This window comes from Cryptomeria japonica, chromosome 10 (assembly GCF_030272615.1).
Source record: "Cryptomeria japonica chromosome 10, Sugi_1.0, whole genome shotgun sequence".
NCBI classification, from domain to species: Eukaryota; Viridiplantae; Streptophyta; class Pinopsida; order Cupressales; family Cupressaceae; genus Cryptomeria; species Cryptomeria japonica.
In genome coordinates this window covers 898,984,717-899,009,311 of record NC_081414.1, presented here as the reverse complement: position 1 = coordinate 899,009,311, position 24,595 = coordinate 898,984,717, and positions in this window count along the sequence as shown.

Here is a 24,595-nt window from a genome sequence, read left to right as displayed (position 1 = left end):
TGGATTTTGAATCGTTCACATATTTCTTGTGCATCATGGTTTTTGAAGGGACGTCCATTATCTATGATGATAGAACTGGGAATGTCGTATCTGTAGATCAGATAATTGAGAATAAAAGAGACAATTTGTTTTCTAGTTACAATGGTCATTGGGACTGCTTCAATCCATTTTCTAAAATACTTTGTTGCAGCGATAATGAACTTGTGTCCATTTGAAGATGAAGAGTGTATATTGCCTACTAAGTCAAGTCCCCACTGACAAAAAGGCCAAGATGTTGAAAATGGTTGCAATTCCTATGTTGGTGCATGGATAAGATTGCCATGAATTTGGCACTTAGTACATTTCTTTGCAAATTGATAAGAGTCTTTCTCCATTGTCGACCAGTAATACCCCATTCTCAAAAGTTTTTTAGCAAGATTAGGACCACTTGAATGTGTGCCATATATACCTTCATGAAATTCGTGTAAAGCATAGTCAAATTCATTACGATCAAGGCAATGAAGAAGAGTATCATCTAGACCTTGACGGTAAAGAGTATCAGTAGTTAGGGTATAACGGGTGGCTTGTCAGATAAAGTTGCATTTTTTTATTTTGAGATAGGTCAATGGGTAGGGTATTGGTTTTAAGATACTCATATATTATTTCGTATAAAGGAGATTCTGAACCGGTTAAGGCATAGATAACATGGGATGCAGAATTGTCATAGGCTGGGGGAAACAGTTGCTCTACCAGAAACTCATAACGACTCAGTTGCTCTAGAATTTATAGCAGTGAAGCGATAGTAGCCATTATATTGGCTGCTCTATTTTCCAACCTAGGTATTTTCTCAAAGGTGATGTGTACAAAGTGCTGTTTAAAGTCATCCACCATTCTTTTGTATGACATCTTGTCATCTTTTGTCTGATAGTCATTGTTGATTTGATTTATGACTAGTCGGGAATCTCCATAGACTTTCAGTTCCGTGATTCTCTATTCCATGGCCATTTTGATTCATGTGACCAGTGCCTTATACTCAACAATGTTATTTGTGCATGAAAATATGAGTTTATATGATCTTGGTATGGTGTGTCCTTTAGAAGTGACGAACAAGATGCCGACACCTGAGCCATGTTGAGTGTAGGAACCATTAAAGTACAGGGTCCATTGCTTGGTGGTAATAGTAAGGACATCCCTATCTAGAAATTTGACCTCCATTGGTTGCTTATCTGGTAGTGGTGCTTCAGCTAATTGATCTGCAATTACTTGTCCCTTGATAGCTCGATGTTCTGTGTAGTGGATATCAAATTCATTGAGAATCATGACCCATTTAGCTAGTATGCTTGTGAGAGATGCTTTGCTGAGTAAATAATTGAGAGGATCAATTTTTGCTACTAGCTTGATTGTGTGAGCCAACATGTAATGTCAGAACTTTTGAGAAGCAAAGACTACAACTAAGCAAGCCTTCTCAATGAATGTGTAATTGAACTCATAGCCATTTAATGTTCTGCTGATGTAATAAATAGCTCGTTCCTTGCCTCTTGATCTTCTTGTGCTAACAATGCCCCCAATGATATGTTCATTGTTGATATGTAGAGAATAAGTGGCTTTCCTTCTATTGGTGGTACCATAACTGATGGGTTCATTAGATATTTCTTGATTTGATAGAGTGATTATGCAAATTTAGCTTCCCATCTGAATGGTATATTCTTACGTAGCAAATGATTGAATGGTAGAATTTTATCTGCTAGTTGGGTGATGAATCACCTAATTGACTGGAGTTGTCCTTGTAGACACCTAAAAATGGTCAACGCTTGCGGAGTCATACTTTAACATTTGCGCATTGCCTCATTTTAGGTTTTTGCGTCGCATTAACATTTCTCCTATGTCACATACTTGGTCTTTATCATTTGCGAGCATCGAGTCATTCTTCTACATTCTTCATTTGTCTCACTTCCAAAATTGGTCTTGTTGACAACAATCTTCAGTCATGATTTTGGTCAATTTTATCCTGTCGCATCAATGTGCGTATTCATTTGTCATCATTTTGGACATCATCAATCCTAATTAGGGTTTTGTCCTCTTATCAATCTTGTCGTTTTGCGATCAATTTGTCATCGATCGTCGTCCTCTTATCATTCTTATCATTTTGCAATCGATTTATCATCGATCGTTGTCGTTTCAATATTATCATTTTGCGATAGATTTGTCATCGATCGTGGTCATTTTCAATCTTGTCATCTTGCAATCTATTTTGTCATCGATCCTTGTCCTCTTGTCAACTTTGTCATTCTGAGATCGATTTGTCATCGATCGTCGTCTTTCTCAATTATGTCAATTTGGATCAATTAGTCATTATTCCTTGTCAATTGGCACATTTATCAATCAAATCATTTATCACATTGGTCATTTATCAATTCAAAATCATGATCGACATTAATTATCTTCAATGACGACCTAATTGTCATCCTTGCATTGCTAATTCATTTTCTAGGGTTTCATGATTTAATCATTTAACCTTGTGTGTCATTTATTCCTCTAGGATTAATAAATTATTTATGTATCCTAAGTCTTCTCATCACAATTAAATGTTCATTTAATTGGCTAATTATTCCTCTTTTTGTGAATTAATTAATAAATGACAAATTATTAATTAATTTACCTAATTTACCTAATTTCTAATTTCTAATTTTCTAATTCATCTAATTTCTATTTCCTCCTATTTCATCTCCTAATTGCATGGGAATGACATTTCAATTTGTCATAATTTGTCATAATTGACAATCAATCAATTTTGACATAGAAATTTGTCATAAATTGTCATCAATTATCAATCAATCAAATTTTGCATAGAAGGTGCATAATTTGTCATAATTGACATGTTTGATTTGCAATTTCAATTCGAATTGAATCATGCTAATTTGGTCTTTTTCTCCAATTTCTCTATAAATTGGATGAATTTCTTCAATCCCAATCTAATCACAGAATCAGATAATGAGAATAATCACTTTTTCGAGTCAATCACGCTTCGAGTACTTTTGTGCCAATGTCAATCTTGCTTTCACATTAGGTTTATGCACTTGAAGGTGAGATCCACAAACAAAGGCTATTTGGAGAAGAAAGAAGGACAATGGAGCCGCATGAAGGAGCATTCAAATCTCCATTCGGTTTGCTTAATCTTTAGTATTGAATGTTTTTATTTCATGTCTTTATTGAGTGTGTTTAGGATAGATCATTACATTTGAGCTTTCGTGATTGAGCTAGATTAGTTTTGATTTGCGTGTGATGAGTTCCACATTTCCTAGCTACAGTCCTTATAGAGATCTGAGTTGGCTAATGTTCTTGGGAGGTGGCATCTCCATGATAGTCTGTATGCTGACACGATGTAGCCTAATAATTTGCCTGATGTTACCCCAAAGACACACTTTTTAGGGTTGAGCCTAACTTGGAATTTCTCCAATCTTTCAAATATTTTCTCTAATATGTCTAGATGTTCTGCCCAGGTAAATGACTTAGCCAGTAAATCATCGACATAGTCTTCCATGAAGGTATGCATCATATCATGAAAGATTGTCATCATTGCTCTTTGATAAATTGCCCCAGCATTCTTTAAGCCAGAAGGCATGACATTCCAACAATACGTTCCCCAACAAAAAGTGAACGCTATTTTATCTTGATCCTCTAGAGCTATCTTGATTTGATTATAGCCAGAAAAATTGTCCATTAATAATAGCATTGCATGGCCTGTTGTAAGGTCTACAATTATGTCGATGTTGGGCAAAGGAAAGTCATCATTTGTATAGGATTTGTTAACATCCCTAAAATATGTGCATATCCTGATGCTTCCATCTGGTTTTGAAACTAGCACAATGTTTGAAATCCATTCAGCATAGTCTATAGGTCGAATAAATCTGACGTTTAATAACTTCTTTAGTTCAACTTTGACCATTAGTGCTACATGTAGATTCATCTTTCTCAATTTTTGCTTGACTGGCTTAGCTCCTGGAGCAATAGATAAATGATGCATGATTAAGTGTGGATCAATCTCAGGCATATCTACATAGGACCAAACAAAATTTATTTTCTTTTCTTTGAATAATTTGATAAACTCTGGTTTTTCTTCATTTGTCATCGATTCTGCTAGATGTATGTTTTTAGTTGTTTCTTCTATACCAATGTTGATTGATTGAGTGGGCTCAATCAATATGGGTGATCGCTCCTAATAGTGTTTAGGAAGAGTGTCAATTCTCCCATCATTAGGTTCCTTAAAAAGGTTTTCACCCTCAGATGCATCCTTTATTTTGGCTTTTTTGTGATCTAGTGTTGCCATTGACTGGTTTTCAGCATTAGATCCTTTATTTCTTTCATTTTTGTGACTGAAAGACTTAGCACCCTCCTAATTGCAGATATTTCTATTTTGTTTGTTGGTAGATTTTGTTTCCAGATTGACTGTACATAGGTAATGGATAATGGATTCGTCATATGGGAAAATAGGTATGTTATGGTTTTCAGGTTCATCTCAGTCTATGAGATCAGGAAATACGAGTGGTAAAGAGTCATTGGGTGAGTCAAGATCAACTGCGGTAAGTGTCATGATAAAGGAATCGTTAAGGTTGTCTAGGATATTGGATAAGTTGATGATATTGTCGAGGTCTTCGATGGTATCATCTTTCGTGTACACTTGCTTGTAGTGTCGCTGCTCATTTTCTTTGGATTCGTAGATATGTTGTGGACCAAATTCAAGTAGTCTAGACTCTGTGCCCTATCCTTCTTGAGAAAGGGGTGTATGAGTAGTACTCTCAGGAATATTTTCAGTAACATTTGAACAACTGCCCCATTCATAGTCATTAGAATCAGTCTCATAAGTATTGTCCCAGAGTCTTTTAGTGCTGCTGATAGGTATGTTGTAAGGTGAAAAGAGATCCCTGATAATTGATACCAGTTTGATAGTTTTCTCTAATTTCGTATCAGAACCTGCTTGTACTCTTTGCATTTGTTCATATACTATCTCTCCTTGGGGAGTAGTGATGTCTTCAGGGGGTGATTCTACCTTGTTTGGAATAGGTTCCTGAGCGTGGTATACTTTTGCATAAGATGCTTCTTCTCTTTGAATGGCCAACTACTCTTGTTGTTGCTCTTTTTCCTGGTGTTCTCGCTCTTTCCTGATTGTTTATGTTGATTCCTGTAGTGCCTCCTATCATGAGTCCTCCTTGTATTTCTTTTTTGCTTTCCACTGAGGTTTCTGATATTTGTTCTTCTTTTGCCTTGGGGGTAGTTTGTATCCATATCCCAATCTTGTTTTGTCCCTAGAAAATTGTGAAGGAGGGTCCAATGGTTCTGTAATACCTTCTTAACGCTTGTCGATAGGTCCTTTGTCATTGTATCTCATCTGTTGCATGATCAAGAATCCCTTTCCATACTGTTGTGTTGGTATAGCTACCTCCATAGTAGCAACTCTGACTTCTTCCTCATCTTTGTATAGCCAACTAAGGATGTCCTTCTCTTCTGATTCATGTGCTAGTGTGCCTAATTGGATAAATTTGCCATCAAACTTGGTGATGGGTTGTGTTGCTTGATGTGTTGATGCAGAAGGCTTGTCGTGAGATTTTGGCGATGTTGGTAAGTTGGTTAGACACATGGGTTCAAAATAGTATTCTCCCATGCCTTTCTCTTTGATTTTCATCTTTTGTATGAAATCCATGGATAAAGATTTGATCTTTTCTTGATGATGATCTAATGTTGAGGAAGTTTGGGTTTCCCTGTTATGTGGAACCAAGTTGTCTTGGGCTGCCCCCATAGCATTGCAATGTTGAAAGGAGTTATTATCTGCTGATATAGAAATCTCCTCCCCATTATATGGGAATTTGACACACTGGTGGTAGGTTGACGATAATGCTTGCATTTCACGTATCCAAGGACGACCTAATAAAATATTATATGTGAGGTCTATGTCTAAGACTTGGCACATAGTGTCCCTTTGTATCGGTCCTACATGGATAGGTAAGATTAATGTTCCCTTGGATGATATTTCTTCATCATCATATGATTTAATGGTGATATTTTTGTGTGGATCAATAGACTTCTAAGAGAAACCTAATGCACAGATAAGTTTTAAGGTATAAATATTGAGCCCAGGTCCTCCATCTATTAATACTCTTTTAACTCAATGCTTGTAGACTAAGACTTCAATGTGAAGAGGAGTATTATGCAGATGGCTTAACAAGATATTATCATGCTCAGAAAAGGTGAGATTATGAGGCCCTGTCATGTGAGCCACCATGGCTTGAAATTTGTCGATATTCAAATCTTGAGGTACATTTGTTTCCAATAGTGCTTGTTCTAGGATGTCTTTATGTTTTGGTGAAAGTTTGAGTAACTCAAGTATGGATATTTGAGTAGGGGTTATGTGCAGTTGACTTACCAAATCATATTGAGTCTTTGGAATAGTAGTTGTTGTTGATGTATGCCCTTTCAAGACATATTTTTGAGCTCTGGTGGTTACATTGATCGATTCAGGTTCGTGTTTGTCTTTGATTTTAATGACATTTACTTTATTGTCATCTGTTGATATATGATTGTGTGAGCTTGAATTTCATCCTCAGAATGTTACCTGTAATAAGTTAGTTTCACAAAATACAATGGAAATGCATACAGGAAATCCAAAATCCACCAATGAAACTACATAAAATACATACTAAAATAAAATATTATTTTGCCTTCATGGCTTATGTCTCATTGTGCCCTAACTCCACTGTTCTTGGTTGCAGATGGTGTGCTCTCAGACAATGCATTGTTGGCTTCCAAGATGGCATATGAAGAATGGACTGATAACTTATAGTTAACTAATATTATGATATGCAAAGCTACATAATTATGCTAAAATGATAATGCTATATGATTATATTGCTAAAATGATATTTGCTATTTGCTAATTGCTTCAAAAACTTACGGATGCATATGATTGATTGAAAACTATTTTGAAGACTAACTCTCTCAACTGAAGCTCTTGATTTTATAGACTTTGAGAGGATAAGATGATGTGGCTCAAATTAACTGTCATGATCAGATCTACAAATTTGAATGGCTATGAGCAAAGGTGAAGGTTGAGAGAAAGGGGGAAGAAGAAGACAAGTTTCACTCATCTCACCTTGACTGGGTTGCTGACTGAGAGAATCTAGGGATGGTTGGAGGAAATTTAGGTATGAGAGGACAAGTGGATTCAAGTCCTTCTTAAGATGTAGGGGGTGTTGGAGAGAATATAGGAAATGGTTATGAGATATGTGTACGTACACAATTTTCATTAATTTTGGAAGTTGGAGATAAATGATAAATTAATATTTAAGAAATATTAATTTTCTTAGCCACATGTTTGATGAGTTGACAAAGGGAAGATGAAGTGGAGATGGAAGAATGAGTTGGATAAGGGATTAAATAATTTAGGAATCATTTAATATTTGAGACTCTAGGATAGGAGAATAACTATTAAATATTGGATATTTAATTGTTTGGAGGAGATAATTAAATATTAGATATTTAATTAACTTGGTTAGAGGAATAATTAAATATTAGATATTTAATTAATTAGAAGAATAGGATAATTAAATATTAGATATTTAATTAATTAGAGGAATAAAATAGATGAATTAATTAATAAAATATTAATTAATAGAAAGACATGAAAATGAATTAAATAAATTAATCTTTTCAAATTAACTATTTAATAGAAGAATAATTATTACATAAATATAAAATATTTATTTAATTGCTCATAGCCAATTTTTAGGTGTATACATTTTGCCCCTCTTTGAAATAATATGAAAACAACATCGTTTCAAAGATTGAATCAAGTCTTGATAATGCGCCTGATAGAGATTGAAAATCCTGATTGTGTGCCTCCTTAGGAGATTGATCATGAAATTGTCAAAAATTCTGGTTTGAATGATTAATCTCATGATAATAAAAATTTAGTCAATTAAATTCATTTGGAAAAAACAAATTAAATTGCCCCATTGAAATTAATTACTCTGCAAAATAGTAAATATAAAATTAACCAAGGCTAATTTTAACTTCATTGTTATCCTTGTCAGCTTTTTGTTTGAAAATATTATTGCTAAGGTGGTGAAATGGTGATTCTGGTGGAGAACCATCGTTTTGAGCGAGTTCGGCGATATCAGTGGCCTGTCGAGTATGGGTATCCAATATGTAGCTTATCCCGAGCTTTGTTTTCAAGTTTTCGTTCAAATTTTCATGTTTTTAGGCACTTTTTTGGATTTTTTTAATTTTTTTCAATTTTTTCGACATTATTTTAGCATTTTTGCAGTTTGTTTTAGTGCATATGCAACTAGGTTTAGTGCAAATGCTTAGATTAGCGCATATGCTCGGTATGTTAGCGCTTATGTTCAAGATGTTAGCGCATATGCATAGGTAGCACAAATGTGTTGTTTGTTAGCACATATGCCCAAAAAGGTAGCACTTTTGCATGGATTAGCATTTATGCCTATAGTTTTAGCACTTTTGTTAAAAAGGATAGCGCATATGCACTAAGTTAGTGCATTTACATTTAGTTTTAGCGCATTTGTTGTAGTTTGGCGCAAATGCTTAATAGGATAGCACTTTTGCTTAAATTGATAATTTTGATAAGTGCAAAAGCTAAAAATCACTTTGATAAGTAGATTTAACATGTTTAATATGCATTGATGATGAAATAAGGTCTTGATTTAGCAATTGCATGATTGTGAGATTAATAGATAGCTTTGATTGTTGGATTGATTGATAGGATTGATTAGCTTGATTGATACATAGCTTTGATTAGCTTGATTTGATTGATTGAGTAGCTCTAAGAAACCGATTTAGTTTCTGATGTAAGAGCTTAGTAGAGTTTTTGAGTAAACTCAGTGTTTGATAGAAAACCATGATTGATAGGTTTTAAAATATTTTGACAGCGTAAGTTGCCTCAATTTGATTTGATAGATAGATTTGATGATTCAATTTGATTTGATAGTTAGATTTGATGATTCAGCTTGATTTGATTGATTTCTCTTGACAAAATAGGAGAAACTTGATGTTCTCTAGTGTCAGGAGAAATTACCCGCAGTGTGTCATTTAGCTCCAGAGTTGACCCAGGCTGAGATTAAACACATAGATGTCTGTGGTTTACGCCATTTTTTATATATGCCTGAGTTTATGCATAATAGAGGTTTGTTGACAGCATTGGCCAAGAGATGGCACAGAGAGCATAACACTTTCCACCTACCGACGGATGAGATTAGTGTGTTTTGGAGGATGTCTACAGGATTCTGCATATCCCAGTGACTGGCGAGCTTGTGCAGTATGATTATTAGGATCAGGTTGGTATAGAAGCTTGCAGAGTTGTGTTTGATGATGAGAGCATTGGTAGAGGAGAGATCCGATGGGTTGATATGGTGATGTATTACGAGGCTCTTCCTATTATTCTTGCTAGTTTGATTGCAGAATTTATGTCCTGATAGGAGATCGTGAGGTTTTTCCATTGGATGGGGTGAGATTCTCCTTAGTATGGTTCAGCATCGTACTCGATATGCTTGGGGTGTTTGCATGCTGGCACATTTATATCATGATCTTCACCAAGTAGTGTATGATGAGAGTGTGAGTTTATCTTTTGGATGCACTTTATTGCAAATCTAGTGCTGGGAGCACATTGTTGTTACTTGGCCTATCCATCACAGAGTTCGTGGAGAGAGGTAACCATATGTATATTTCTATGCAGGTATCCTTACTCAGCATAAGTTGGGTAAGATGGATTATTGGTGTTGGGTGCTTGATTCATTAGACAACATCACTTGGAGACCATATCTTGATTGTGAGCCATGGATGGATGACGCACAGACATTACCATGTATTATGCAGAGTAGATATCTCATTGGTCAAACACCATTTATTGTTAAGTGATAGTTGACTGGTCGGATTTTGAGACAATTTGGTATCATCCAACCTATGCTTACTGGTGTGATGATATATGCTTGGTGGTACAAAGATAGACGAGACTGGGGACCTTCATTATCATTTGAGATTGCTCGTGCAGAGTTTGTTGCTACTCCAAGAGTGGCTAATGATATGAGATTACATATTCTTGATCCTGGGGTTACTGCAGAGTATGCTCAGTATATACTAGCTCATCCATTTCCTCACATTACTGATCTAGCAAATCCTCCTCCTAGCTTAGGAGATGATGATGATGATGATGATGATCCAGTTTCTAGGAGACACAGATAGAGATGAGAGCTTAGAGCTGCTCATGAGGCTAGGCGAGGTGGAGATGATGGTGGGATGGAGGTGGTAGTAGGAGACCTGGACGGAGGGGAGGTCGATTGAGAGCCTGTGGAGGACCATTTAGACTGGTTGGCAGGATTGAGAGACCATGTCCTATGGGTGGGAGAGATGTTGGATGGATTGGGAGAGAGCATGGCAGGACTTCTATGAGATCACCGAGAGGGTTGCCATTGACAAGAGGCAGGGTGACTGGATTGGATGGGGGTTGTAGGAGATCATTGATTTTGGACAAATTCAACCAGATCCTCGAGTTATTGCAGCGCATGGTGGAGATGATGAGGATCCTAAGGATCGTGTTCCCCTGATTAGACAATGGGTGCAGAGAGTTACTCAGATCGAGATTTCAACAATTCGACAAGTTGGTGGTGAGGGGATTGGGATTCATGCACCATAGCAGGATGTACCAGAGCAGGTTGCACCAGTGCATGATATGTCAGATGTGGTTATACCAGAGCATGATGTGTCAGGGTAGGATACTATTGACAGTCTGAGAGCACAGATTGATCAGCTTCAAGCACAGGCACAGACTCTTATTACTGAGCGGGATAGAGCTGTTAGGAGACAGCAGGATACTCAGGGTCTTCTATATCATATTCAGCAGGATGGATTAGGTACTCTCTCGATGGATACTGTTAGAGCACTATTTTGGGTCGGGAAGGAGACTTCCTACTGGCGGCGATGATATGAGGAGGTAGTTGCAGAGAGCCAAAGAGCAGGTAGTTATCATACCACCGTGTTGATGGATACTAGCAGTGGTGGGGTCATGGGACCTGCTCAGAGGAGTGGTGAGCATGGGAGACAGGCATCTAGAGGATCTTCTCACCCACAGCCATAGAGACAAACAGAGTCAGGTGGTAGTGGTACAAGACAACCTTGACTTGATTTGTATTTGATGAGGCATTTGTATTGTTTATCTGATATCATTGTATACTTGGACTTTTTATTATTTTATGATGATCTATATGTAGATATGGACTCTATATGATGATGATGATATTTATGCTTTGATTATATGGATGCAGTGATTATATGTTTTTGTTTTGATTTTCGATGATCTTGGATGCAAATGAAAATGATTTCTATTTTAAATGATGCAAATGTATTGATCTATATGGAATGCAAATGAATGATTGATTTGCTTTTCATTTATGATTATGTAAATGCAAATGATCTATATGAAATATTTTTGAGTTTTTATGTAATGTTTATGATGATTATGAATCTAAGTGCAAATATGCAACTAAATGATCATTATAAAATGATAATGTAAATAATAATGATGATACACTATATGATAAATGAGATGCACTCAATTAAAGGCAAACTAATGCAATGATAAAATGCAACTAAATGAAATGGATAATGATTAAAATGCACCTATAATGATTAAATGCAAATTAGTTTTGTTTGTCCAAGTATACTCAATCTTTATTTATGACCATTGATCTGTTTAATGAAATGATATGCTTATAATGCAACTGACAAATGAATGCTTATAATATAGATGAATAATGAGCTAATGAAATGATCTAACTAAAAATTGTACTGCCATTCTTCATATGCTATCTTGTAACAGTGCTTGATTTCATCATTGAGCTTTAAAATGTTGTAAGAAAATACAAGAAACTTGACATAATGATTCAAGATGACCTGAGTATTCCTTACATGGATTTTGATATAGCAAGTTAGTACAAGCAACTTGATATAATGGATCAAGTTGACCTGAGTATTGCTTGCAGAACAGACAAGGATTATCTCCTTTCATGCATGACTTGGAACGTCCTCCTTGATCTTTTGTCGATCATATCCTAAGACAAGTTCATATTGTAGTAAGAGATAAACCACAGACAACAATCAAAAGAAAATAATCATGCCCCATCATAGCTTCTCTAGTCATGGACATCCTTGAGTTGCATAGAGTACATGATTAGCAATAAAAGCAAGATATAAACACTGAACCTTGTATGTCACTCACATGTTCTAATGGTCATTAACTGATATAATTGTCTTAATGAATGATCTTTGATAATCCTTTATTACATGCTGATTGATTCTTCATTTTTTGAGTTTTCATGATTCAATTGTTTCTTAAATTCCTTGATTTTCGTTGCTTTGTTGCTCATTATCTGTTTCAAAACCCTAGGTATTTTTGGTTTTTCTAAGTTTTTTGAATGTTTTGGAGTTTCCAAAGATTCAAAAGATCACCTTAGCAAAAGGAATTAGGATTTTGCCCCTAGTGGAAACAAAAATTTATTATGGATATATGAATTGATCAAGATCCAAACCATGGCGGGATACAAATGCAGATTGATTGATTCTGATAAAATCTAAGACAGTGACTACGAAAAGTATATCAAAGATTGGTTAACTATTGGTAATTTGCATATTTCTTGCTAAATGGTTCAAAGCAATGGATGCAAAAGATGAAATGGATAAGCTAGCGATAGATAGCAATGATAGATGTGATAGGATGGAGTGCATAGGTGCGCAAAGCGATCTCATAGATGGAGGAACTCACGTTTTAGATAGCGCCTGTTTACCAGGTTTTCACCATCTAAATTTATTGCATTTTTTTGGATTTTATATGCTTTTTATTGATTTTTTAAGGACTTTATATGCTTTTTATTGATTTTTTCAGGACTTTATATCCCAAGCATAGAATTTCTTGAGATGGATAGAATTGATAGGTTCATCAAACCAATCACCTTCAGGAGTAGATAACTTGTATGCTCCTGATCCATATGTTGCTACTATGACAAAAGGTCCTAGCCAACTTGGCTCAAATTTTCCCTTCTTTTCTCAGTCTTGTTGATTTCTTAGATTCTCCCTTAGAACTATATCTCCAATCTGGAAAATATGCAGCTTGACTCTATGGTTATAGCTTCTTGCCATTCTTTGTTGGTATACTTTCAAATGTTCTGATGCATTTTGGCGACGTTCCTGAATCAGTTCTAATTCTTGAAGTCAAGAAACTCGTTATTCTTCTTCTGGTATAAGACCGTGCAAGGATACACGTAGAGAAGGTATCTCTACTTCTATAGGTATTATAGCTTCTGATCCATAGACCAAACAATATGGATTTTCCCCTATTGGAGTGTGGATGCTAGTTCAGTATGTCCAAAGAGAAGGATTTAGTTGAATGTGCCAGTCTTTTCTAGTTTCATTTACTGTTTTCTTCAATATTTTCAAGATAGTTTTGTTTGATGCCTCAGCTTGACCATTTCCCTGTGGATAATATGGAGTAGAGAACCTATGTTGGATATGAAACTGTTCACGTAGTTCTTTCACATCTTGATTTTTAAATGGTCTTCCATTATCAGTGATAATGGTCATAGGAACACCATAGCGACAGATTATATAATTCAAGATGAATGATGATATTTGTTTTCTTGTCACTATTGTTGAAGGCACTACTTCAATCCACTTATTAAAATAGTCAATAGCTATCAGAATGAACTTATGTCCATTAGAAGATGAAGGATTGATCTTTCCTACCAAATCAAGGCCCCATTGTGAAAATGGCCATGATCCTGTCATAGGATATAACTCTTGTGCTGGTGCATGGATTAGATTTCCATGGATCTAACACTGTTTACATTTTCTAGCATAGGTGAATGAATCTCTTTCCATAGTAGGCCAAAAGTAACCCATACGGATAAGTTTCTTAGCTAATGTTAAACCACTTGAGTGTGTACCGCAAATACCCGCATGAATATCATTAAGAACTCTCTCAGATTCATCTTTTTCAAGACATCTCAACAATGTACCATCTAGACCACGCCTATATAGGATATCAGTAATAATGGTATAGCGAGAGGACTGATGAATAAAGTTTCTTCTTTTATTATGAGATAATTCCATAGGAAGGATATGATCTTTCAAATATTGGTAGGTTTGACCGAATAAGGATTCACTGGTTCCTGATATATGGAAAATTCGATAGGTATGCTAGGATTGGATGGTAGGGGTTAAGATATCTTCCATGAGAAATTTGTAATGTTGTTGATTCTCTTTATTTTGCAAGAGAGATGCTATTGTAGCCATCGCATCTACTGCTTTATTCTCATTTCTGGGAATCTGGGTGAATGTGATTTCTTTAAAGCATCTTTTAAATTCCTCTATCAGTTCTTTGTATGGCATAAGCTTATCATCCTTTGTTTGATATTCATCATTTATTTGATTTATGACAAGTTGTGAATTACCATAGACATGTAGATCTTTGACATTCCATTCAATGGCCATTTTAAGCCCTATAGCCAATGCTTCATACTCTGCAGTATTATTGGTGCATGGAAATTGTAGTCTATATGATTTCAAAATTGTGTGTCCTTGAGGTGTGATGAAAAAGATTCCTGCGCTTGATCCATATTGAGTATAAGAACCATCAAAGTACAATTCCCAAAAGTTTGTACTTACTGTCAAGATCTCTTCATCAGAAAATTTGATGTGCAAAGGCATCTTATTATGTAGAGGTGCATCAACCAATTGATCAGTGATGACTTGTCCCTTGATAGCTTTTCGGTCAACATATTCTATGTCAAATTCACTCAGTATCATAACCCATTTGGCTAGTCTCCCTGTCAATGTTAACTTGCTCAATAGATATTTGAGAGGATCTATCTTTGCTATTAGTTTTATAGAATGAATCAACATATAATGTCGTAGTTTTTGGGTTGCAAATACAACTGCTAGACATATCTTTTCAATTGAGGAATAATTTAACTCACAGCCAACAAGCATTCTGCCGATATAATAAACTACTCTTTCTTTTTCTTCATCATCATGTTGAGCTAGGAGAGCATCTAATGATACACTTGTTGCTGAGACATAGAGTAACAATGGTTTCCCCTTGGTTGGTGATATCAGTACTAGAGGACTCATAAGATATTCTTTTATTTGCAAGAAAGCTTCTTCACATTTTGTATCCCATTTGAATGGAACATTTTTATGTAGAAGATGGGTAAATGGAAGACATCTATTGGCCAATTGAGAAACAAATATCCTGATTGATTGCAACCTTCCTTGTAAAGATCGCAATTGACTTATGTTCTTGGGTGACTCCATCTCCATGATAGCTTCAACTTTTCCAGGATCTACTTCAATGTCATGAGCTGATATAATGTATCCAAGGAGCTTTCCAGAGGTTACTCCAAATGCACATTTCTTTGGATTTAATCTTAATTGATATCTTTCCAGCCTATCAAAAATCTTGCTTAAAATGTTCAAATGTTCTTTTCCTGTGTGAGATTTTGCAAGCATGTCATCGACATGATCTTCCATGAATGTATGGATCATGTCATGAAAAATTATCATCATAGCCCTTTGATAAGTCACTCTTGCATTATTAATCCCAAATGGCATAATATTCTAGTAGTATGTTCCCCATGCACAGGTGAAAATTGTCTTCTCTTGATCTTCAGGTGCGATTCTTATTTGATTATATCTTGAGAAGCCATCCATTAATGAAAACATCTCATGGCCTACTGATAAGTCCACTATGATATCAATGTTTGGTAATGGGAAATCATCTTTTGGACATGCTTTATTTAGATCTCTAAAATATGTGCAAACTCTTATGCTCTTATCTATTTTTGATACTGGTACGATACTTGAGACCCATTCTGGATAAGCAACTGGTCTTATGAAACCCACTTCTAATAGTTTCTTGAGCTCAGTTTTGACAAGGAGATCAATATGCCGATGCATCTTTCTTAGTTTCTGCTTAACAAGTTTTTCTTTTAAATCCACATTAAGATGATGCATGATAAGATCTGGGTTAAGTCTTGGCATATCTGCATAAGACCAAGCAAAATTTATTTGTCTTTGCTTAAAAAATTCCATGTACTCTTTCCTCTCTCTTTCTGATAATGAGGTAGCAAAATGAAGTATTTTAGGATCTTTTGATGTATCAATGTTTACTGCTTCTGTTGGTTCTATCAGGATAGTAGATCGCTCTTGAAAATATGCAGGAAAAATGTCAAACTTTCCATCTTCTGGTGCCTCTAGGAGGTTTTCACCATCAAATACTCCCTTTGTTTTCTCTTTTGATCGATCTAATGTTGCCATGAAATGGTTTTCAACAATAGGTCTCTTTCCTTGTTTTATTTCACTTTTGTGACTGGAAATTCTGGCATTCTCCTGGCTATGAGAAACATCACTTGATTCTACAATGGAAGATATCTTAGGATGGATAGGTTCAACAATGTTAAGGTACACGGCTAAGTCATGATCATTGGAAAAGACATTGAGTTCAGGGTTGTCTAAATTATCCAATCAATTAGTTTGGGATGTAGAAGGGGTAAATCATAATCACTGTCATCATTAGGTGTTTCAATGTTCATGACGTAATGATCATAGCTTGGCATAGAATAGGTATTATCACAAATTAAATGTTTTTGAGAATTGTCTTTCTCAAGCATTTCTGAATTAGTCTAAACAAGATTAATATTAGCATTTGGTAGTTCACACTCAAGTGGCCCTTCAACTAACATTTGTCCCTTAAAAGAATGGATTATATCCATGCACACATCTTTGATACTAAAAATTCCTTCTTCATTGACCTCATTTGCATTTTGGAGTTGACATATTTGTGCACATGATGAAGTAGATTCTTTTTATAGATTTTGTCTCCTTTCAAACTCAACTTCTTCTGGACTAATAGTTAGTCCAACTTGACTATCCCTTATCTCTTCCATGGTTCTTCCATATCTAATCCATGTTTGCGCTTCCTATGGCATTGCTTCTCTATCTTTGTCATTTCCTTTCCTTTTTCCATACGCCTCTTTTCTCTGGATTCTGAGTTTTTCTTGCCTTCTTTCTAACTTCATCTTTTGTTCTGCTATAGACAAGTCTTCTTTCGTGATAGCTACTTGATCTTCATTATGTTCTTTACTTGATGTAGTGGATAAGACATCTGGACTCCATTCGTATTCATTGGAGTATGTTTCTAAATCCTGATCCAAGATTACTCCACTATAACATACTAGAATGTCGTATGGTGCAAAGAGTTCTCTAATTTCTACCATCTCTATTTTTACTGCTTCTAGAATATCTTGTGAAGATTTTGCCTTTGTTTGTATTTTCAAAACTTGTTGACAAGATTTTTCTTCACCTTGGATGATGATCTCCTTCTCTTTCTTTTCATGTTCTTCTTGCTTCTTTTGTTTATTGGTTACTGTTTCGGCCGCTTGATGTAGCTTTTCTTGCCAATTTTCTTCTTTAGAAATTGATTTCTTTCTCCATTTTTGTTGTTGATGATTATGTTGCTTTTTATTAGACTTCAGATATCCTAGCCCGGATTTATCTTCTGTGGATTGTGAGTGTGGACAAATAGGTTCTAAAATACCTTGATGTTGTTTACCAATTGGTCATTTTCCTTCATATCCCATCTTTTGCATGATTTCATATCCTTTGCCATATTGTTTTATGGGAATATTGACTTCTGTTGTTGTTGCTATAGTTTTATCTTCATCTTTGTATAACCAACCAAAAATGTCTTTGTCTTCATTTTCCTCTTCAAGAGTTCCAGCACTAACAAAGGTTCCTTTAAACATATGTTTTGATTTTCCTGATGCCTTTCATTGAATATTTGTAGGTTTCTCATATGACTTAGGGGAAAGTGGAAAATTTTGCAAAGAATACTTTCCCATTCCTTCATCATTTAACTTGATCTTTTCTTCAAAAGTTTCCCATAACTTTGCTTGAATTTCTTTGGTAGGATATATTGATTCTCTATTATGTGAAACTTTTGTATCTTGTGTTAGCTTCAAATTATTGCAATATTGATTGGAATCTGCAATTATAGTGATTTCTTTTCCTTCATGAGGAAATTTTACACATTGATGATATGTAGAAGGAATTGCTTGCATCTTGTGAATCCATGGTCTTCCGAGAAGAATATTGTAGGAGAGGTTCAAATCTAAAACTTGACACAATGTATCCTTTTCCACAGGTCCTATCTTTATTGGTAGCACAACAGTCCCTTTAGAAGAACGTTCTGCTTCATCATAAGCCTTGATGGTTATTTTCTTTTTTGGGTCTATTGCATTCTCTGAATATCCCAAAGCTTTTATCAAACTTAATGCACACATGTTTAATCCAGCTCCTCCATCTATAAGCACACGTTTGATACGAGTTTTATTTATGGAGACTTCAACATGTAAGGGAGCATTGTGAGGATGTTGCAAGGATGCGTCATCATTTTCAGAAAATGATAAGCAATGAGGAGCTATGAGGTGTCCTACCATATTTTGGAACTAATCTATATCCAAATCTTTTGAAATTGTTGTTTCCACTAAAGCTTTCTCCAAAATGTCCTTATGCATAGGTGAAATCTTGAGAAGTTCCAGAATTGGTATTTGAGCGGGTATTCGTTGTAATTGCTCTACTAAATTGTATTGTTGTGGATTGGGTGTTGGATCTTTTGTTACACCTGGAAAGGTAACCTTTTCTTTGCTTCTCGTGATAACATTGATTGGTTCTGAAGATGAATTTTTGTTAACAATAATCACATTCGCTACATCATCGTATGTATAAGTGTAATTCACCTTGGTTTTTCCTTTGTCATCTTTTAATTGGGACGATTCGCCTTTGTCATAATTTGGGAGTGGAGTCTTGAAAGCCAAGTGTGATTCGTTCATTCTATGGCTATCCACTGTAATGGTTCCATTATCGATTAGATCTTGGATAAGGTGTTTCAATCTCTGACAATCATTTTTTAGGTGTCCTTTATTCTGATGATAGTTGCAAGAATGATTGTCATTCCACCAATTAGGCTTGACTGGTGGTTCATAATTTCTTGTTTCTAGCAAAACAATCAATTTATTAGCAAATAAAGTTTTTAGAGTTGATTCTAAAGATTCTCCAATGTTTGTGAATTTTCTTCGAGGATTGGAAAAAAAGGACTTAGCTTTGTTGTTTTCTGGATTGTTATTGCTTGGGTTTTGACTTGATAGATTGAAAATTGGTTGTTGTTGTTTTGTATTACTATTATCATCATTCCCTTCATTGCTAACATTCCTATTCTTTGACTAGAACTTGGGTTTTTCATTGATGTTGTTGTTGTTGTTGTATGAATTATTGTAAAGTTTTAGTTCTCCTTTCTTTACCATTGCATTCTCTATTTTTAGTCCATTCTTGATCATTTTGGCAAAAGAGGGAGAACATTGCATCTTTAGTCAATAACTCATTTCACTGATAAGATTATCAATGAATATGTCCATTTTTTCTTGATCAGGTACATCTCAGGGATACCTATTAAACATGCATTTCCATCATTGTAAGAAAATCATAAAGGATTTACCATTCTTTTGTTTAACATTGCAAAGATCTAGCATTGTTATTTCATTCCTTATATTGTAGGAATATTGTGAAATAAACTTATTCGCAAGTTCTTCAAAGGATTTGATTATGGATGGTAATCTTGAAAACCACTCCATTGATTGTCCATTTAAACTCCCAAGAAAAGATGCATAAGGTAAGTTTCATCATGAGCAAATTCCATGTTCATAGTACAAAACTCCCTAATGTGATCTTGAGGATCAGATCTTCCATCGTATTTGTCATATTTAGGAATCTCGCAATGTTGTGGAAATGGTATCATATTTAAATTTTTATCAAAAGGATATGGGCATATATCTTCTAATGAATATTTCTTGGAGCTTGTCCCATTTTTCATGTCTTGTATTTGTTGTTGAAGAGTTTGTATTTGTTGAGTAAGGTTTGATAAGGGATTATCTACATAGTTTCTTCTTGTTTCTTCATGAGTCTTTTTGTCACTACACTCTTTTCTTTTATCATCCCTTTCTTTCCTTGTTTCTCTGTTACTTTCTTTGTTTATGTCCTTGTTATTTGGATCATCTGTGTTTTGGGTGTTACTTGTCTCTGCATCTTGTTTCAAGTTTTCCATGTTAAAGTCTTGTGGTAGTTTAGCTCCAGATTTTGCCAACATCAAGAGATATTTTTCTTTTTGTTTTGCCAACAATTTTTCCATTAGCCTATAAAATTTGAAATCTTGCTCAAGGTCTCTAATGGTGCTATTGACTGCTTCTTCGTCAACAGCGATAATCCAAAAGTGTGAAATACAAGAGTATCTTCTTTCTCCATTTGTTGTTGTTTTCTAAGTTGCTCGTGTTGGGCTCTAGTCCAAACTGGCATGTGATTATTTCAATGTTGTTGAAATTCCCAAAGGAAAAAGTCAATAGGTGATTATTGGTTTAGGAAAATATGCTTTGTTGATCTTACCACTTTTGTTTGTTCATTGGGATAAAGCATCTCTTTGTTGAAAGGCACGTCTTTGTAGAGTTTCACCATCAAATTATGTACCGCAACCACGTAAGTAGTGACGAAAAATGTGTAAGAATGTCCTATGTTTCAATAAGATCTTGCGATTGATATACAAGAATCTTATCTTTTTATGAGTAGCTTTATAACTAGGTTTTCTTTTCTTAAGGTGATACTTAAAAGTCATATAAGCATTTGACAATTCACAAGTTTGTTTGATTCCAAAGTTGGTGCAATTTCGGTTTTGATATAACCTAGGTTCAAAATAGGAAAGATATATCCAAGATTAAGAACCTAGTATAGATTTGATCAAGCTTCGTGATAGAGGATTTGATTATCCTGATGAGAAACTTGACAAAGATGTTGATTTTTGCACTTAAGATAGTCAAATCGATAGCTTGTTAAATGTTGATGTTTATAGAACCTTTTGAGTATAACTTGTTGGATTAGCAACCTAGTTGTTTGAGCTAGTTTGAAAAGTATGTGATGGTTTAGAGACAAACCTACTTCAAGAGTTTATTCTGATATTGATGTTTTGACACTTTGATTTTGGTCTGGTGTTTCAAGTGTTGAAAAGCTTTTGTATTACCCTTTTCATCAAAAAAATTCAAAAATTTGTTGAATTTTTGCTCCCTTGTAGATGATAATTTTCTTCAATTTTTGACCATTTGGAACATGTTATAGACATAGGAGACACAGTGTTAAATAAACAAAAATGCGCAAGCAAGTACAATCCCTATGGTAGGCTGAGACAATAGTTGTTGAATCTCACGTGGAGTTTCCCCTGAGGCTACACTATTCAAAGCAGATATTTAGATGCTTGACCCCACTGGCTCCACCCTCAACACTCACTTCTTCAGGGTAGCCAAGCACCAGTTTCCATGAAATCTCTTCATGGCAAACTTTATATCTCTACTAGGAACCGTATGTATGTGAGCCACTTCAGAGGTCCGACCTCCTGCACCAACAACTAGAAGGATTTTTGCAACTAGTACAAGTGGTTTTTAGTAAAGGCTTCTGGTCATGTGGCCATACATGCGGCACTTTCAGCTCTATAAATACAGAAGGTTCCTAGCCTATAGAGGTTATGTTCTATAGGGTTTATGGAGAAACATAGTGTCGGTATGAATTTATCCACACATGTTGTTTTAGACTTTCGTCACAAACACAATTTATTTATAGTGGATTGGAAGGACTCGGTATTAGCCCATTTCCACTTTAAGTTGTTCCCCTCTCACTAGCCCCCTCAAGGCAGCTCGGGAAGGCAAACCTTTTAAAGGATTTAATTGCTTGAAAGTAAAGAAAGCATAAAAGAGTGGGTTTGGATTTTTGGTCACCCAATTAAGGGGAGAGCATATACCTACCACTTTCGAGACACGGAATACAAGTGTTTTTTTTAATCCTTTTGAAAGCAATTATTGGTTAAGTCCTATTTGGAGATGTTGCTCCAACAAGCATGGTGTTCATTTTAGCCCTTTTAAAAGTCTATGTGCAACTATTTTAGAGAAAATACCAAAAATGCAAGTTGCATGTTGTCAATTCATCCTCTTAGTTAAACAAGGTGAACAAGATATGATATATTACTTCCCAAATGAAGACTTTTAATTAGCTAGATGATAAAATGCATAAAATTTGCCTTAAATGTCATCTTGCACACGCATGTTAGTAATCTGAAAAATCTGATTTCTGGACATTCAGACCTGCAAGAAAATTTTGACAGTTTTATAAACAGAAGCGCTAACCTAACATATGCACTATCTTTCTATTCAAAAGCGCTAAACTACAGATCAAAAGCACTAACTTAGACTACAAAAGCGCTGCTCTGTGCATACAAAAGCCTAATTTTTTTGACATATGCGCTAACCTATGATGCAAATGCGCAAACCTGTGATATGAATGCACAGAATTTAAGACAAAAGTGCTAACCAATATGACATATGCGTTAACCTATGATTCAAATGCATAGTTTTTCAGACAAAAATGCTAACCTGCATGACATATGCACTAACCTATGATGCAAATGTGCTAACCTATCGAACAAAAGCGCTATCAAAATTCACACATGCGTGAATCTGCATTACAAATGCGTTAATTTAACTTTTTGTGATATTTTTAAAAGTATATGCGAGGTCCAGCCCGCACCAAAATATGTGAGCTTGAATTTCATCCTCAGAATGTTACTTGTTGTATACACCTAAAATTGGCTATGAGCAATTAAATAAATATTTTATATTTATTTAATAATTATTCTTCTATTAAATAGTTAATTTGAAAAGATTAATCTGTTTAATTCATTTCATGTCTTTCTATTAATTAATTCATCTATCTTATTCCTCTAATTAATTAAATATTTAATATTTAATAATTCCTTCTAACCAAGTTAATTAACTATCTAATATTTAATTATCTCCTCCAAACAATTAATTATCCAATATTTAATGGTTATTCTCCTATCCTATGGTCTCAAATATTAAATAATTATTAAATTATTTAATCCCTTTTTCCAACTCACCCTCCATCTCCACTTCATCTTCCCTTTGCCAACTCACCCATCATGTGGCTAAGGAAATTAATATTTCTTAAATATTAATTTATGATTTATCTTCAACTTCCAAATTCAATGAAAATTGTGTACGTACACATATTTCATAACCATTTCTTATATTCTCTCCAACACCCCCTACATCTTAGGAAGGACTTGAGTCCACTTGTCCTCTCATGCATAAATTATCTCCAACCACCCCTAGATTCTCTCAGTCAGCAACCCAGTGAAAGTGAGATGAGTGACATTTGTCTTCTCCTTCCCCCTTTCTCTCAACCTTCACCTTTGCTCACAGCCATCCAAAACTGTAGATCTGATCAATGACCGTTGATCTGAGCCACATCATCTTATCCTCTCAAAGTCTATAAAATCAAGAGCTTCGGTTGAGAGAGAGTGAGACTTCAAGAGACTTCAAGTGCATTTTGCAACCTAATCATATGCATCTATGAGTTTTTGAAGCAAATAGCAATAGCAATAGCAATTATCATATAGCATTTTAGCATAATCATTTTAGCATAATCATGTAGCTTTGTATATCATACTATCAGTTAACTACAAGTTATCAATTCATTCTTCATATGTCATCTTGGAAGCCAACAGTGCATTGTCTGAGAGTACACCATCTGCAACCAGGAATAGTGGAGTTAGGACACAATGAGACATAAGCCATGAAGGTAAAATAATGTTTTATTTTAGTATATATTTCATGTAGTTTCATTGGTAGATTTTGGATTTCCTGTATGCATTTCCATTATATTTTGTGAAACTAACTTATTACGGGTAATATTCTAAGGATGAAATTCAAACTCACACATTTTGGCGCCCACCGTGGGGCTGGACCTCACATATACCTTTAAAAATCTCATAAAAATAAAATTAATGTATTTGTAATATAGATTCATGCATGTGTGAATTTTAATAGTGCTTTTGTTCGATAGGTTAGCGCATTTGCATCATAGGTTAGCACATATGTCATGTAGGTTAGCGCTTTTGTCTATAAATCAGCGTTTTCGCATCTTAGGTTAGCGCATATGTCATGTAGGTTAGCGCTTTTGTCTGAAAATCGATGTTTTTGCATCATAGGTTAGTGCATATGTCATGTAGGTTAGTGCTTTTGTCTGAAAATCAACGCTTTTGCATCTTAGGTTAGCGCTTTTCTGCCGCAGGTTAGCGCTTTTGTAACAAGGACTAGCGCATTTGACAGATAATTTAGCACAATAAAAAATTTGTAACTGTGATTTGAAATTAGGGTTGTGGAAGCCCACCTAAGGTTTTGGATTTTCACTAACTTCTTTTTATTGCAGGTTTCTAACAATTTCTTGCAGATTTGGAGGAATTAAGTTAGGATTTGATGATTTCTTTTCTAGCTTTTTTCAAAGTTGGTTAAAAAGAACTCATATTTCCTTTTGGGTAAAAAGAACTTCATTTTTCAAAATTGGTGTTTTAAAAAGTACCTCACTTGTTTTTGGGCTCTAAAAATAATCACAT